Consider the following 17,203-nt stretch of genomic DNA (forward strand, 5'->3'; position numbering starts at 1 on the left):
AGGTTAAGCCCACAGAATCCCTAAACTTGAATCACTACTCCTCTTCTAGGTATCCCCTTTCCAAACTCCAAACCCAATGTATGAAAGTGTCGAGAATTCTACATATTAATCTAGTGTTCTTTCTTCACCAAAACTTGATGTTGGGATTCCCTGCGAAGTCTCCTACGATGGATGGTCTTAGAAATTTAAATGTAGGGACAATGTCCCCCTCCTTGTCGCTTGATGGGCAATAAATTAAAATTTTTTCTTATTCTTTTACGGGATTTGAGTGGAGATTTTATAACGAAAAATAAAAGAACACCTCCTTTTGCTTCACATAGTTAAGGATGTCATTGGACCAGGCAGGTTAAATTCACCCAAGCTACATCATTGACGAGCATATTGGCTCTTCATAGGTTATGAGGCAAGTGTGTATAGCAGAATATAACAGAAACTGGATAAAAACAACACTGAGGGATGAGCCGTATGCACGTTGTTTTTATGGAGAAAAAAAGTCCGGAAAAAAAAAAAACTTTCTTGTCTTCGCTACACGCCGTACGCTGCGGTCCCCCTTCTTGTCCGAACTTGGAGATGGAAAGGAGCAGCGGAAGTCGACATGCAGCGCATACGGAATTGAAACTTCTGGAGTGGAGGGATAAAGAAATCACATAAGATAGCTCAGGAAAGTAAATAATGCTCGGCGGGCATGGTCTGAGAGTGTCCTAAATGAGGAACCTGTCAGCCATCTTGTTGGTAATTGCTAACGGACACAAATACCTTAAATGAAGAAAACGGCCTATCGAAGACCGTGCATACGATTATCAAATTATGAGTAAAATGTAGAAGATTGAGAAAATGAATTATGAGCTGCAGAAGACACACAACGACGAGTGGCAATCTTCTCAATTTCATTATATGTATCGTCGTCGGTGAAAACTTCGTCATCTTGCAAATGGCTTGCGATGACTTTTCCCCCTCTTTCATACATAGAGCATTTAATAATATTTAATACAATTTATAAATAAGTCATTAAATAAAGAATATTTATTTAAAGCAAAGAGGACAATGCTATCATATTTATTGGTACTGTAGCACCTTCAGAAATTACCCAACTGCTCAACTGATTTTTATTTTGGGGGGAAACGTACTCTTTCATCTAATAGTCGCAGTGATGTTGTTATCTGCTTTTTATCTTTTTTGGATCAATCACAGTACAGAAAACAGTCTATTTTATATCATATTTGCCGCTATTTTCTAGGTTGGTGGGTTTTTTCTCTAAACAATTGTTCCCTTGAGACGAAAATATTGACCAAACAACATCTCATTGCACGTCTGGCACTCCTGAAGGGCAGCTGTTGCTTCTCTAGAAACATGTTTTTCTCTTTCCACATCCTTCCTCATCATTAATGTTTAATAGAAAAATGGAGAAATGCCAGAATGAAAACAGCTACCGCCCTCGCAGGCTTCACATATTGAATAGTTGACGACTGTCCCTCCAACTCTATCTTGGATTTTCTAAATCTTTGACACAGGCAGCAACATTTCAAAGGAGAGAAACTTTACAACTAACAAAAGCCTAGCCATGTTGAGTCATCTGCATCAAAAATCCCTTTAGCGTGTATCCTTATCAAAAATTCATTATTTACTATATATACAATTGTATAGATTTTTACCATGGTGTGTTCTGGGATAATGAATATAAAAGTATTATGCACCTTAGATGGTGAAACGAAAATATCTTTTATCTTGTTGCTGAACAGCCTGTGATGACTGGAGAGAAAAATAATTAGCATCCTTGAAAGAATGGGAACCAGCATACTCTTTGCTCAGCATTGATTTAGTTAAAAATTGCACTGTTGTCACGGGGGAAACCGTTTCTGTTTTACTCTCATCAAATATTAACTTCAGAAGAAAATTATTATATCAGTTTGATGAAGCTAATATCACAAAAAGGTGTAAGGTAGAAAATGAGCAAATTGTGTCTAAAAGAAAAGCTGAATATTAGGAAACTGTTCACGTATGTATAGAAGTTGGTTTAACAAAAATTTATGCACATGAACTTAACATATAAAGCGAGCACTTTGCTGTACAAACAAACCTGCGCACTCACCTAGCATAACATAAACCCTAAGGTTAACAACGAAACGCAATATTGTCAGTCCTTGCAAAAGGAATTAATCCTTCTGAAGCTGGAGAAAAGCCTTGGAGAACTCCGAAACGCTTTTAATTTGGAATATGAGATGTGTCGAAAACTCAGCGATGTAAGGAGAAATATTTCTAGATTAATATCATTGTTCACCCATTGTTCTGTCTTGCAAACTAGACTTGGTATACCGACGATCTCCATTTCCGCTGCCCATGATGAGAGTACACCGAAGGAAAGGTCGATGCCTATTCATCTGCGCAGCTGTTGCATTTCTACCGCACGTGCTTCCCCTTGCTGACCTCGGCTTCATTGACATTAAACTGTAAACGCTCAGTAACCTCTGTTTTCAAAAAATGTTGGAATCAATGAGGTTTTTAGTATCATTTTATTTACGATAAGAAAAGGCAGGAAAAGAGAATTCTGATGGGACGGGAAGTAGTTTCGATTATTCGATTTTTGTATTGTCCTGCGTATGGCAACAGCATGCAGCCTCGATGTGGTAACAGTCGTTTGTATTTGTGTTTGGTCGACCCTAAAATGTTTAATAAAGTCAGCAGCTTATAAATCTAGACTATTAAGGTTCCACAACTTCCATTTTACTTTCAAAGAACAATTTTCAGCTGTCAACATTAAAGAAACAAAAATTGACATCTCAGGATTGACTTTTGTTGTCTTCTTTCCTTATTCCTCTTTCGAACATTCTTCATTCTCAACAAACTTGTTTTTTGACTTGAGATAGGCTGAATAGTTGGCGGGGGTCGAGCTGGGCCGTCTTCCTCCCATTCGTGTGACCACGGGCGCGCGTGCAACCACAAGCATCCTTGGACATGCGCAAAGGGCAGTGAGCGTATAAAACTGTGGCACGCGCACGGAAGTTGCTAAGAGGGGTTGACGTTGCTGTTCCTGCTGGAGTAGTGCCACGCCTTTTTATGTTAAGATTGTGTCCGTGTCATTTTTCTTCAAGAGCACCTAACGACACTTGAAACCAGCGTCTGCAACGAGAGAACACCTGCGGTAGCCAAGCTGAAGAAAAGTCCGCAAATACCACGTTTCTCGATAATTATCTTCCTAAAGATAATTTCGGGGAAAAAAGTGCCTGAAAGAGGAAGACTAAAAGACCCAGTTGCTATGAGAGAAACACAGAAAGAACGTAGGCAGAAGAAAAAGAATCTGAGGGCTTGGTTAAATGTCCTAACAAGTGCTGGAATTTGTGAGCGCTTAAAATTCAAACCGTGAGAGTCAACTATGCCTTAAAATATTTCGCTGATTTGTGGAGGCTTCGACCAGCGAGTGTGTTGTCGCCAGCAGGTCACGAGGTCAACGCCTTTGTGACTTAGGTTCTTCGCTCTTCGTGCGAACACGCAGTAAGTAGCCATTGATTTCATTGATTTTGTTGATTTTTTTTTAGAGAGCTAAATGTTTTGTTGGCTACAAATTGGACACAACTTCACCCAGTGCTGAGTTTAGACAATCGATCTCAGTATTCGGAAATACATGCATATTCACGTGTAAACAGCATAGGGGGATGTACAATTTAAGCTTAATCCTACCACGGTGGTAAATAATGCATCTTGGTGTCTAACGGGAGCTTTATTGGTTAATGGAAAATGCATAATCGAAAACCATGACTAGTTGAGTGAACATGAAAGTTAATGAAATAAAAGCCGCTTTGAGGACAGATGAATATCCAAGCAAGCTTGGCAACAGTTTTACATATCGGTTACACAACTTATGGGTTACATACCACTTTTGCTTAATTTTGTCAAATGTGCGTCCATATCTTTTCGCTTAACAACCTTAAGGGATTATAAGTAAGGTGCAATATTTTTCTAATGACTGGATAAAGCTCAAACCTGATTACCATTTCCAAAGTCTAAGTGCATGCATCGATTCCGTTTTCGAGATACACGCCTACAACCTCACTGTGAATACAAAAAGGTGAAAGTGTCACGTCACGTTTGTACTCAGCAAAGAAAAGTTAACCCATGATCGGAGCTCTCCTACTGTCTGAGGCCACAACAATGTAAAAGATATTCACGAACAATCCAAAGTTCTGTGCTAGCGTCTTTGTCTCTCTGACCATGCTTGTTGCCATGTAGACAGCCCTCCATATGTTTATAGCTTTCAATGGACTTCTCCGCCATTCTACACCTATCCTGTGTGTGTTTATATAGTTTCATTATGGATATGTATAGGTGGATTGCTGTCTGTCTGCCAAGACCAACCCTTAGCCTCTTGTGAAGTTCTCCGCTGTTAGTCTCGGCGAGCCTAAACAATGAATGTGACTAAACCGGAAGCTTTGTACACACCTGCCTCGTTTTAGTAGTTAACTGGAAAAAATCGTCTGCCAGCAGTCCAGTAATTCAAATTCATGGTTTCATTAAGGTGTCTTTGATACCTTAGGTACCTACTTATGCGTCTGTGTATGTGAAGCTCCTTGAGCTCGGCTAGTCTTGCATTAACGCGCTGTATCTTTATTTTGTTTTAAAGAAAGGAAAGGGAAGAGAAAAGAACTTGAGAGAGAAAAGAAGTAAGAAAAAAGACAACATGCGTTAGTTTATATAAGTGTGTATGTGCGTATGAGAAAGACAAAAAAATGAGAGAGTAAAAATTGTGAGAGGAAGCAGAGACTAATGGCTCGCTATTATTTTTGCTTTACATTTGCCGTGTTTACACTGAAGGAAGTTTTATTAGTTGACATAAGCATGTGACAAAATATGCCAGAGCTGTCTGTCGACCGTGGAGCTGTGGTAATGGGACAAGAGAGCTAAACACAGGCGATGAATCGTAAACATGCGAGTCTGGTCTGGAGGGATCAGGACTCAGCATGCTTTCATGCCTGAGCAGCGGCAGAGGATGAGCCAGGGGAGATCAGTCGCACATAAAATATAGCACTTAATCAGATTCTTTGGTTCTCCGTTCCGTTCCTTATTCTGCTGACAGTTTGTCTCATAAATATTTCAAAATCCAGGAGATAGTTTTTTTAAATCCTTTCCTAAAAATACATTTTTGTTGTGTTAGTGGAGTAATAGCGACTAGTAATCGTATCGTCCTTCACGAATTATGTTGTGACATGAAAAAATTCATATATTGCAAAAATAAACAAACAATTAAAAAAAGTTATATATTATAGTTATGTTGCCGCTACAAATAATGCAAAAAAATTCTTAAATTTGCACTTACAGTAATTTTTTGTTTACTTATTTTGCCTTAGATTGTTCTAGTGACCTGATATTATTTGAGTATATTTACATATTTTCATGAAGTATATAAGCTGAAAAATCTAACCTAAGAACTGACTCAGACAGAATTCCAGAGTTCATCTAAGTATCAAACTCGGGAATAATTCCTGTCTGCTAAACCTGCTGAACGCAATTTTTTTATAATTTGTTTTCGTATATTGTCATTTTACCAACTCAGTTCTACTCACGGTGGCATGCTGCCTTCCAGAAACTACTACTGGTGTATGTGTATGGGGAACGGGAGGATTCGTGGATAGAGCTTGCTTGTACGGGGGTAAAATGCGGTGTATAAATCCTGTGGTATTATGGTATTAATGGTAATACCTGGCACACTCCAGAGCTTGGTGGTAACTCTCTCTCACTCTCTGTCTTTTGAGAGAGAGGGAGACCTCTGACGTGCCTATCCCTCCCCCAGCCACCCGACATTCACATGCCTTGGAGACCTACACCTGATAGTTCACAATCCGGCTTGTCAGCTCGCGGTAGAGTGAATGGATTAAGAATAGATAAAATCACATTCAAAGGTCTCATTGATCCCAGAACAAAGACTGGCAGTGCACACCGGTCACGCCACCCCTTTGTTACAGCCTTCATTCCATCCACCCACACCCACCCACTAGATCAGCAGTGTTGACAACGTCCATCACCAACTTTTGCACATGGTATCGGGTAGGAATACAGCAGGACCATCATTATGTCTTCTGTCAACAAATGTCTGGGGTTCTGTCCTGAAAGACTTTTGCTTGCGTGTGGCTCCAACCGCTGCCTTGTTCAACCGTACCACTGTATTATTCCATGGGAACTGTTTAGGTACTAGCCAGATACTGTCAGCGAACAGTGCATTAGTGCTGGGTAGATTAAAGAGGGTGGGAGCGAGAGACGCCGCATCCGAGGTTCGGTAAGAGGGGAGATAACAGCTGCCGACACGCGATGGGTTGTCTCGCTCGCTTCCTTCGCCACACGCCTCGCTCTTTCAACGATGGCATCAAGTGAATGATGTCATCATCCTAGCATATTTATTTGTCTTTGACTCCATCTACCAGTGAGATCTTAGAACGAAGAAAAGAAACATCATGAGAAGAATGTCCCTTTGCTGTACCATACAGAAATTTTCCTGGCAAATCTGGCGAGAATCGGGCTAACGGCTTGGATATCATTAGACTTCAACCTATCCACATCCCTCACCCACACACCCACACACACACAATCTAACTCATCCACCCACCCAAGGACAGCCAATAAATGTGAATAACATGAGACCATTGACACTCTTCAGGCTTCAGGGGTATTGTCAGATCATATGACATTATCCCTGTTACAACTGAGATTATTATTATTGCAAGTCCTTTTGTCTACCCACTTTGTCGAGTCGCCTCTTCAAAACGAACAAAATGGGATTAGTGTTACCCGGATCTTCCTAATATTGTATAGAGTATAGACGATCTCCTAAAGTAAGTGGTAATCTGAGATTATTATTGTCAGGTTTTGATGCTACCCACATTGTCCGTTGATGTTCAGATAGGGTAAAACGGAATTAGTGCTACCCAGGTGGTCCCAATACTGTACAGACGATCTCCTAATGGCAGTGGTCGGACTAACCCAAAAGGGCCTGTCCACATTTACAGGAGGAGCTTGGTGTTCCCTTTAACATCGCGTAGAGTCACCAGCATGAGGTAGGGAAATGAAAAACCTCTACTACCCATAAACTGATGGCGCGTCATACATCCATCCACCTTTTAATAGTGTATCAGAGAAAGATAAGCATTTAAGTGTATATTCCCTTGTTGCCAACATAAAGTCTCATCCTTCTTTGAGGACACGTCAGACCACACTCATAGTAATCATCTTAATACTATTATATATATATATATATATATATATATATATATATATATAATATATATATATATATATATATATATATATATATGATCAACGATGTTCATTTAATTTTTACATGTTATTCTGTAATATGAAGGAATATACGACACCATGCAGCATCTTAATCTTTCTTTCCTTCAAGAAATTAAAGTTTCTGAGTGTTAGATGAGAACATCCTTCTTCAATGCAATGGCTGTTTTTGTTCTCCTTTCGTTGATTAGCTGTTGAAGATGACCTTTTCTTTGCCAGGAATCACAGCAGGAGTCTCGGCGCCATTTATTCCTGTCACTGATAAGGACAGAATAAGGAAAGATTATTTATTTCGCAGAAAGCAACGAAAGACAAGAGGAAGCAGGATGCAGTGATTTGACTTCAATGACAAATTGATATTGCTTTCTTCGCAGACACACGAGGAACAAACCAGACGAAAAAGACTATTTTAATGAAAGAAAATATCAAATTCACGACAACATGTAGAATAAAAATTATCAGTCAGTTGAGATATAGATTGCAAAAATGCATTTGACTATATGTCAGTGCGATTACTATCACGCACACCAGATTCACACATACACTGCTCAAGACATTGGCGCGATCTTTTGTTCCAACAGAAGACAGGCCCTGGCTACTTTAATATAGATACACAACAAACATAATCCAAACAGAAAAGAGACCATGCTCGCTGGTACAATTAAGTTCAAACCAAAAAAAAGTACCCATACAGAAAGTAAGAATGGCCGTAAAGCTAAAGAATTCTAATTTTCAGTTTCCCACGCACATCATTAACAAAACAGGGAAACGAAAGTAGCATACCATAATTACATACACAAACGACAGTTCAGTTTTACATCTTTGCTTTTACTATTCACTCCAATGAGCGGAAAAGAGCTTAATGACGATGCTGCTTGTACTTGAAAAATTGATGACAGTGGAAGGCTAATGATACGACCATCTGCTCCCAAGCTGAAGACAGTTTTTGGACGACACAAACAAGGCATTGACGTGGTCATTATGGACAAGGCGTTCCCACAGGGTTTCAATGAAGGGCTGCCATCTTGACCCTGCAATCAACCTCACTTGAATTAACCATAAACAGAAACTATGCCTCTGGGTGTTGAGGTTGCGCATTCTAGTTTGCAATGATGTAGGCGTCACCTGTGGCGATGGTCCTTGATCTGGTTGTCTTCATCCTCAGCTAAGTCTGTAGTCTCCTGACTGCCAAAGATGTCTGAGTGGAACTGGACAAAGAAGAGAGGCCAAAGACCATCTGTGAACAACGTAACGATAACGGAAGAATAACATTCTGGTTCTGCCATCCGATGACTGAGCTGTGTTGGTGTCTTCTCCGTGCAGCTTCTTAAACAGTGCCCTCTGTCCTGACTTCAACAGTTCTGACCACAGTCAACAATCAACCGCCTTTCCCGTGACTACAGCAGAAGGTCAAACGTCTCCACTGTCCATCTTGACTACAACTAAAGATCAACTATCTCCAGTTTCCTTCTCCTCCGTCTGCGGGAGCTCGTCAAGATGATTGTAATTCGTCGGAGACGTATGAGAGCAAGTGTGTGTGTGTGTGAATTATTCATATCCGGTGTAGGGAAGTCAGTTCATTAAGGGCACAGGACTCCACGCCCAGTCTGCTCAGTAAATTCACTTTTGGCAACATACTACAATAATTTATATGCACTTCAACCGGATTGGAAGACCTTTGATTATCCGTCCAAAATAAACCAAGACAGTTTGACAAAACACCATCTTTGGACAGAGAGAATCACGTGACTTGCTATAAAAGTGCCATCGCACTCATTTCCATAACCGAACCTCATATTGTTATTGCGGTGTGAGCCGAACGCGCCCTCCGCTGCAGATTTCAACACCACCCCTCCCTGGATCAAATTTGAACCCTGAAACGAACTGAGAACTCTGTTGTCACCAGGGCGCCGTCTTCAAATAAAAGAAATTGCTAATGAGAAAAATAAACTCAGATGTCTTATCTCTATTTGTGCCCAAAGACGTAGTTGGTCTCTTTGAACAAAGGAGATTGAACTTTGCAATAAAATGGGCAAAGGACGGGTAGTTAGACCACATGAAATGGGAAAAAAGCTTTTTGAAATAAATTGGGTAACACATAAGCTGAAGAAGATATTGGAAGGTCTAGTGAAATGTAATTTTCTCCACATAGATAATTCTCAGTATTTCCCCGAATAAATATCCTCCTGTTTCTTCGATTCTGCTCATGTACATAAAGAAATCAAACTGGTGATCCCGTTTTCCCTCAAATATGTTAACATTTGGTCCAAGCTCTTCACTGGCTATATCAGTGGCAACAGAAACATATACAATACTGTGTGTTGTTGACCTCCTGTGTATGGAGATGTTTAAGTAGCATCTTACACTGAGATTTAACTTAAGAACATTTTCATTAAACATTTCTGAACCCCAAAAGACCATTTCACTTGCTGCTTGTCTTCAGAGATTTGATACACATTAAGGGAATTATTTAATTAACATGGTGATAAAAAGAAATCGTAGATCGTATTCCAAAAACAAGGTTAGCCTACAGGCATGCAGGGTAAATGTCAAAAACGTGGACAAATATTCGATAGCCTTGCTTGAAACAAAATATATACCGAAATGGCAAATTAATAACGAATTTAAAAAAATGAAAATGCCACGAAGGGGAAATTGAAGGTGGAATATAAAAATAAAAACAATCATATTGTGAATTGATACGAAGTTGTAAGAAATAATCTGATAATGCAAATTTCTTAAAAATTATCATCGAGATGCTCTGCACAGTAGAATCATCGATTAACTAACTTTTTGTACTGAAATTAAGGAGCTTGCTTGAGATTTACATATTAATATTGTTTCCTCTCACTTCTTTCCAAGTTTCTGATATGAGAATATTATTTCTGGTATGAAATACGAACATAACATGACATAATGAGATGATGTGAAGATGAGCCAAGTATTCAAGGCATCCCTTACTTCATTTATTTGTTATCAACGGGTTGAATTATAAACATGTTGAGAACTACTATAACTTCATTAGTCCATTCTTCTTGCCATGTATCTATTCAAATATCCACGTCTATTTTATATTGTTAAACCATTCTTAATTAAATTGTTTAGTCTCCACAATCTCTACCCCTGAACCATTTTTCCATCCAATTTGTCATTTAGTCCTTCATCAACTACAGAAGTCATCCATGCTTGATGTTGTAATGGAAAACATGATGAGACCCTCCTGTTGAGAAGAACGGATGTTTGCTGTGTCTGACTGCTTTTTGCACACCCACAGCAATGAAAGTCATTTACATGTGGTTGAGTATGCTTAGATAATACTGTCGATAAAACTCTTTCAGCACATCATCGCTACTGGTGGCTTTATGCTAATAGTCGTGTGGCAATCATTAATGTTGTTAGACTATTCTACAGGTTGATAAATGATAATGGGAGTTAGGAGGACGATGACGATGACGACGACGACGACGACGACGACGATGATGATGATTTGAACTTATAAAGCTCATCTTCATTCTATTTATCTGTAAGCACATACACTTAAACATATAAATTCACACTTACACACACACACACACACACACACACACACAGTTTTTATTTCACGCGGTGCACTCTAAACAAAGCAAGCTTCATTGTTTTTTTCTAGAAAAGTTTGGAGTAGACTAGAAAAAAAGTCAGCAAGCTGCTTAGAGAAAACTAAATAGGATCACTCGTAAGAAACTTACTTCCCTTTCTAAAGAAGGAAAAAAAAAGTGTGTCCACTGCAGTGAAACAATAAAACTGTTGATATATTGCTTTCAGCAAAAAATGAAATACAAATCGCAGCTGAAGCTCGTCCTTTTTAGAGACTTTGAAGGACAGACTTTAAATTCTGCTTTTATTGAAATAGCGTGTGATTTTGTCATCTGCTGTTCAATTATATGATAATTAATTTCGTCCCATTTTATAGAACATTGAAAAACTGGAAGGAAGACAAAATAAAAAAAAAAACATTATTATCGTTTAAGCTCAAGTCAAAGAATAAAGTCGTAGGAAAATATTCCATGAATATTCAACAGAGCAAACTTTCATGCGTAAAGAAAACATTTCCTGAAACGTTTACACTTCTTTTTCTTTTTTGAATTTGGTTGGGAGGTACTGGCAAACAATTACATCGCCAAACATAATCACCACCATCATCAGCAGCAGCAATCAGCAACCATCAATCATCAGTCATCATCATCATCAAGCAACGTGTGATTTTTTAAGTGCACGATCACACTAATGAAGGAGATATGGACAGTTTACGAAGGATGGAAGAATGAACAGCCGTGCAGACAATCAATCAAACGTAAACCGACAAAATTATATAGAGAAATCAGGGAAGAAAAAAATAAGGATTAAGTTTCGGGAGTCTGAAAATTTGCAAAACTAGAATGTGTAAGCAACAAAAGCCTTTATTCTAAAAAAATGTTTTTATATGTTTTACATAAATAATGTTTTTCTTTGATTAACGCACAGCTCAATAAAACTGTCTCTCATGTATTTTAAGAAACACTATGGATGTAGTAGAATTAGTATTACATCGCACATCCTCGTATCCGTGCTGTCATGATCAAATCTTCTCTCAAAAGCACACGGACATACCCACGAGGTCGTTGCAGTTTGATCTCCTAATTAAGGTGAATAGACGCAGGCAAAGAAAAGAAAATTCGGAATTAAAGATTATCAAAAGGGACAGAGTTCTTTGATATGTACCTAACCTTTAATTTGATCGATCGAGCGATGGCAGCGACAGTCGCTTCATTTTCAGGTGGATTTTTTGTTGAATTTTAAAAACTGTATTCGAACTTCGCTTATTTACTGCTTGCGTGCACATTCATGCTCGTATGCGTTTGTGTTTGTGAATGTATGCACACATACTACCAAAGTCCAAAAAATGAGGGAGAGGGCGGCTTGAGGAGATGATAAAGGCGAAATAATAATAATAACAACAATAACAACAACAACAACAATAATAATATTATCATCATCATCATCAGAGGCGGCGCTAGGAACACGCGGGGCCAGGGGCCGACCATCCGCGCGGGGCCGGGGTAATGGAGTACGTGTATCAATATCCCTATTGATGTGATGCCGGAAGCACTGATTTATACAGTTAGATAGGCTGGATCAATTTCGCGAAATAACGCACGAATTTAGTGTTTTAATTGTTCGTAACCTTTTCCACCGTTTGTGACAGTAGTGGGTTTTTCTTAAAGCGAAATAATATGGTGACGGTAACTTAAGGTGCAGAGGGCTGCTGTGTTCAGGTACCTTGGTACAGTGATCGACGGGAGGCTCTCATTTAGTGATCACGTGAACCAAGTGTACAGACAGGCCCAGCAACGGCTGTACCTTCTGAGGAGACTCTGCAGCTTCAATGTCAGCTCTGGGGTGCTGGAGACTGTGTACAGGTCTCTTGTTGAGAGCATCCTGTCATTTAACATCGCTGCCTGGTATGGTCACCTCCTCGTCCAAGACAAGGCAAGGCTGGCCAGAGTCATCCACCAGGCCAATAAAGTTATTGGTAAATCACAGGTGCCACTCTCTGACTTGTACCTTCATGCAGTCAAAAAGATGGCACATAACATCATTTCGGACCCAACGCACCCTCTCCATCCCAACTTCCAGCTGTTGCCCTCAGGCAGGCGCCATAAAGTGCCACGTGTACGGAGAGCTGCCTACCAGAGGTCCTTCGTGCCAGCAGCCATCACCATCCTAAATAAAGGCACAAGGATTTAGGAGGAATCAAACACAGTCTGAAGAGAAGAGGGTGCTGACATCCATTATCAGCCATCACTTTGTTGAACGTGCCCTCTCTTTCGCACAAACAAGACGAGCTCTCAATCTAAAAAAATTAATGAAATGCAGGGATTTCTGTCACAGGCCAATAGATGACATAGATGACAATTTGTAATGTTGTTTGCCTGTAGGTGATGAAAAGATAATAGTGATTATGTGTGCGTTAAATGTCTGTATGAGTATGTATGCCTGCCCGTGTGAGCAAAAGAAAAATTTCTGTCTTGGGGTCTCCTCGACAGACAATAAAGTCTGATTTGATTTGATTTAATAAACTGCTTGTTATTATTGCTGGGTTTAAAGTTAAGACATGGGTTCAATAATTTGCTTAATTAGAACTTAAAAGTGTTTACTGAAAGTCAATATTTTGGTCACAACTTGTTTAACACAGCTGGCAATAAGTCATAAAGATGACCTCGGGGCTGAAGCGTGGGGCCCCTTCGAGAGCGGGGCCTGGGGCGGCCGCCCCATTTGCCACCCCCAAACGCCGCCGCTGATCATCATCAAGATCATCAGATGACTGTCTTCCTAAGTGTTATTTTCCCCGCCCACCCTTCACCTCAGTACCTACACTCGCATGGTTATGTGAGGACTCAGCATCACTAATCTCCCACCTCGTTTCCTTTCTACCCACCCCCACCCCAAACCCCACACCCCAACCACACAACTACACGCACACTTTTTTTTTTTACTCTCTTCCTCCTGCCGGTTCCCTTAGCCTGTAGTTAAGACCAAATCCTTTCTCAGGCGGCCTGTAATAAGCCGACAGGTTCGCATCCCCGGGCCAAGTACGGCATATTTACCCGAGTACGCATGTCTGCTCGCAACACGCAAGTTGCTGGGGTAGGATGGGGTGGAGGGGATGAGGAACCTGCCTCACTCTCGCAGCTAATCACAAGCAGAGGACGTCAGCCTAACGAACGTCAGCCCATTAGGCAGGTAATCAGATTTGTGGGGGCCCGTGACGTCACTGGCCATTACGGTAACCCTGTAACATGTCATCCTTGCAAAGCGGTGGCGGAAAAGGAAACGAAGATGCACCACTCCAGCATCACCCATCCCTCACCTTCCCAGTCATTCAACCAATCACCACCCAAGACCTTGACATGCAGCCGAGGTTGAAAGACAGAGACCCAGGGTCACTGGAGTCTTGCGTAAGTTGCAGTGTTGTCCATAGGAATGGGAATCCCATGGGAATCCCATGGGAAACGTCCCATGGGACGGGATGGGATGGGACAGCACACATTTGTATTTCCCATGGTAGTCGATACTTGATATTGCAAAATAAATTTACTGTTATTTCATTCATCAAGGATTTAAATCTTTCCTCTGAATCATCTATTGTATGTGAAGTAGCAGGAATTATAGAACAAAAGCCAAAAGTGGTTTTCAGTGTTGTCCATATGATTGTTAATACCATGGGAATCCCATGGGAAACATCCCGTGGGATGGGACGGGATGGGACGGGATAGAAAAATATGTCCCATGGACAACCCTGGTAAGTTGTACTCAGCATTAGGGTGTACAGTAGACGAGGGTGATAAACATGTTAAATCCCTGCGTCTTCCTCAAACCTTAAACTTTATCCAGAAGAAAGGTGCAGCGCGAGAACCGATGGTAAATAATTTCAAAGCGCGCGCACACACACACCACACACATAGAAAACTAAAGTATAAATTGTCGAGTATGATAGTAAACGGACATTGAGTGTTTGTGTGTGTGTGTGTGTGCTTGATGAAAAATGGTGAAGAGATCTTCGTAAGACATTTATACCGTTAATGAGAAGAAAAATATCAATAGGTAAAAAAAAAATTAAGACAGTAAACTGATGTGACTGCTACGAAAATGACTAGTCATAAAAGAAGCTAACTGTCTGGTGAACTTTAGAAACAAAGGCCGGAGTGCATCTGGATGTGGAAGTCCTGTCTTGAACATCCCTGACAGGGGGGTAAAGAGTGTTACAGGAATCCTCTCCACATCTTGCTCTCAGTGTGAGGTACGTGAAAATGCCAACTACAGTATAATTCTTGGGGTCAAAGTGCATTCCTGTGGTAAGAGTTCAAATGAATTGTGTTGTTATCTATGTGGGAGGCGAAGTATTCAATGGTTTACACCAATTCACTTACCTAATATTCACTAACATAATAGTTTTTCATTATGTCAATTGTCAATTTTTTTCGCCTCAAATATTATTTTTCATGTTTTTCTTATTTGTTCTGATACCCTACGTGTAGTTACGAGATATTTCACCCTGCCGATGACAGGTTCAGCTTGGAATCTGTCTGCCTAGCTTCTGTAAAATTAATGATGCTAAAATTTATTGCATTGTTGCGTGCAATCAACCGTCGTAGTTTCAACACTACAAGAAATTAAAGGTTGCGATATCCAGCAGGTCGAGTGCCATGTGTCCAATGGTTTATGACCGAATCCCGTCTTGAGTCGAGTGATCCAATGCCCTGTAGAGTCGGCCATGCGATTTTAAATATGAAATATTTTGCGAGGCATAAAGGGATGTAATCGTATAGATGAAGGGTTATGTTGCCAGATCTTGACTATCATTGACTCGGATGATTTTTTTTTCTGAATTAAACATTTATTTGTAGGTTTGTTCCTACTCCTTTTTCCTTCTACCAACTCGAATAGAATTGTTTGAGTAATAAACGTTTACAATCAACAACATTTTAAACATCAAACGGTGTTTTTTTTTTTTCTCAAGAATTAGGACGATTCTTATCTCCTGTCTAATTAAACCTTACCAAAAGATGGAACATATTCACACTTAAAACGGTAAAATAAAAATGTTATTTTTGCCAGGTACATTAAATAGCTAAATTAATTGACTAAATAACTAACAATCCCCTTATTACAAGATAACTTTATGTTAAAAAGTAGTCTCACAGACACAAATAAGCTAATTATAAGTTAATTACAGAATATCAGGAGACGTAAGAATTAAAGCTCACTTTCTGGCCGATTGCTCATTTTGTTATTTATTACTCCAATTATCTAAGTAATTACTGCTGAATCGAACCAGTATTTCTTCTATATTTGATTCCATTTCCACTTTGTAAGCTGTAGCAGCTCAAAATATAAATGAAGTATATATATATATACACTGATGCAGGAAATAGACTGATGTTGCAAAGAACCGAATCAAGATTTTCGTGATTTTGTATCCTACAAACCCAACTTTAAAACAAAGAATAAATCAAAAAGACTAGATGATATTGTTATGTATGAAAGAAAAAAAAAACAGATATATGCACACGTTTGATATCCGGACCGATTTTCTTGGGATCGATGACTCAAAACAGACTTGGGATGTCGATGACTTTTGAGAAAAACAACAAACAAATAAACAAGAAGTACCGAACACTTTATTTCTGACTTTAAGAATGTTATCGTGGTTATTGAATTCCCCGAAACCTGACAGCCTGCAAATCCTCGAGAGGCGAAGAGTTGGTCTCAGCTGTCTCGAGATATATTGCGAGTCTGGAATATAAATTGAGGCTGCAGCACTTGTCATGCTAACTCCAAGGGTACTCATACTTGCTTTCAGTACTTGTTAAAACGAAAACAATTGTACTTAATGACAATAAGATTACATAAAAGAGAAAAAAGACTGACCGACCATGATGCCGGATAGTCAGCTTGATTGCATGTCTTGCAGTTGGCCTCTGCTCCTTTCTTTCATCAAGATCACACAGCAGCATTCATTGACAAGCTCATTGACTTCCACTTGTACTGCGACTGGTCCTCATTGTCGGTGCCTAACTGAGTGCTTTTCAATAACATCTGCATGTCTGCATTCTTGGCAATACAAGAAATATAAGGACTCGCCACAAAAGGAGAACTGATGCATGAGAGAGTGATAAAGTGTGTGTATGAGAGAGAGAGAGAGAGAGAGAGAGAGAAGAAAGACTAGAGGAAGAGAGAGAAAAAAAAAACAAATACAGATTTTAAATGTGGGAACATCAGCTTTTTCACGTGAAGTGAAACAGTAGTAGCAGCTAAACAGCCCATAATCAAATATAATTTTGTTGTTTACATGTGTAATTAATTGAAAGGCTTTCTAATCACCACGTACTTTAGCGGGAGAAATAAT

The 17,203-nt window shown here is 39.7% G+C and overlaps 1 protein-coding gene across 2 annotated transcripts in view; it reads left to right on the plus strand.

Moving 5' to 3' along the window:
• The first annotated feature begins 3,132 nt into the window (after nt 1–3,132).
• LOC112557727 overlaps nt 3,133–17,203 on the plus strand; it is an 80,233-nt gene continuing 66,162 nt past the window's right edge. The window contains exon 1 of one of the 2 annotated variants that reach the window (XM_025227733.1): nt 3,133–3,489. The gene's annotated coding sequence lies outside the window, so the exon portion shown is untranslated. Of the gene's footprint in view, nt 3,490–15,049; nt 15,095–17,203 lie in introns of those variants that run through there. The other variant, XM_025227735.1, reaches the window with a different exon arrangement.

This window comes from Pomacea canaliculata, linkage group LG2, assembly GCF_003073045.1.
Source record: "Pomacea canaliculata isolate SZHN2017 linkage group LG2, ASM307304v1, whole genome shotgun sequence".
Classification (NCBI taxonomy): Eukaryota; Metazoa; Mollusca; class Gastropoda; order Architaenioglossa; family Ampullariidae; genus Pomacea; species Pomacea canaliculata.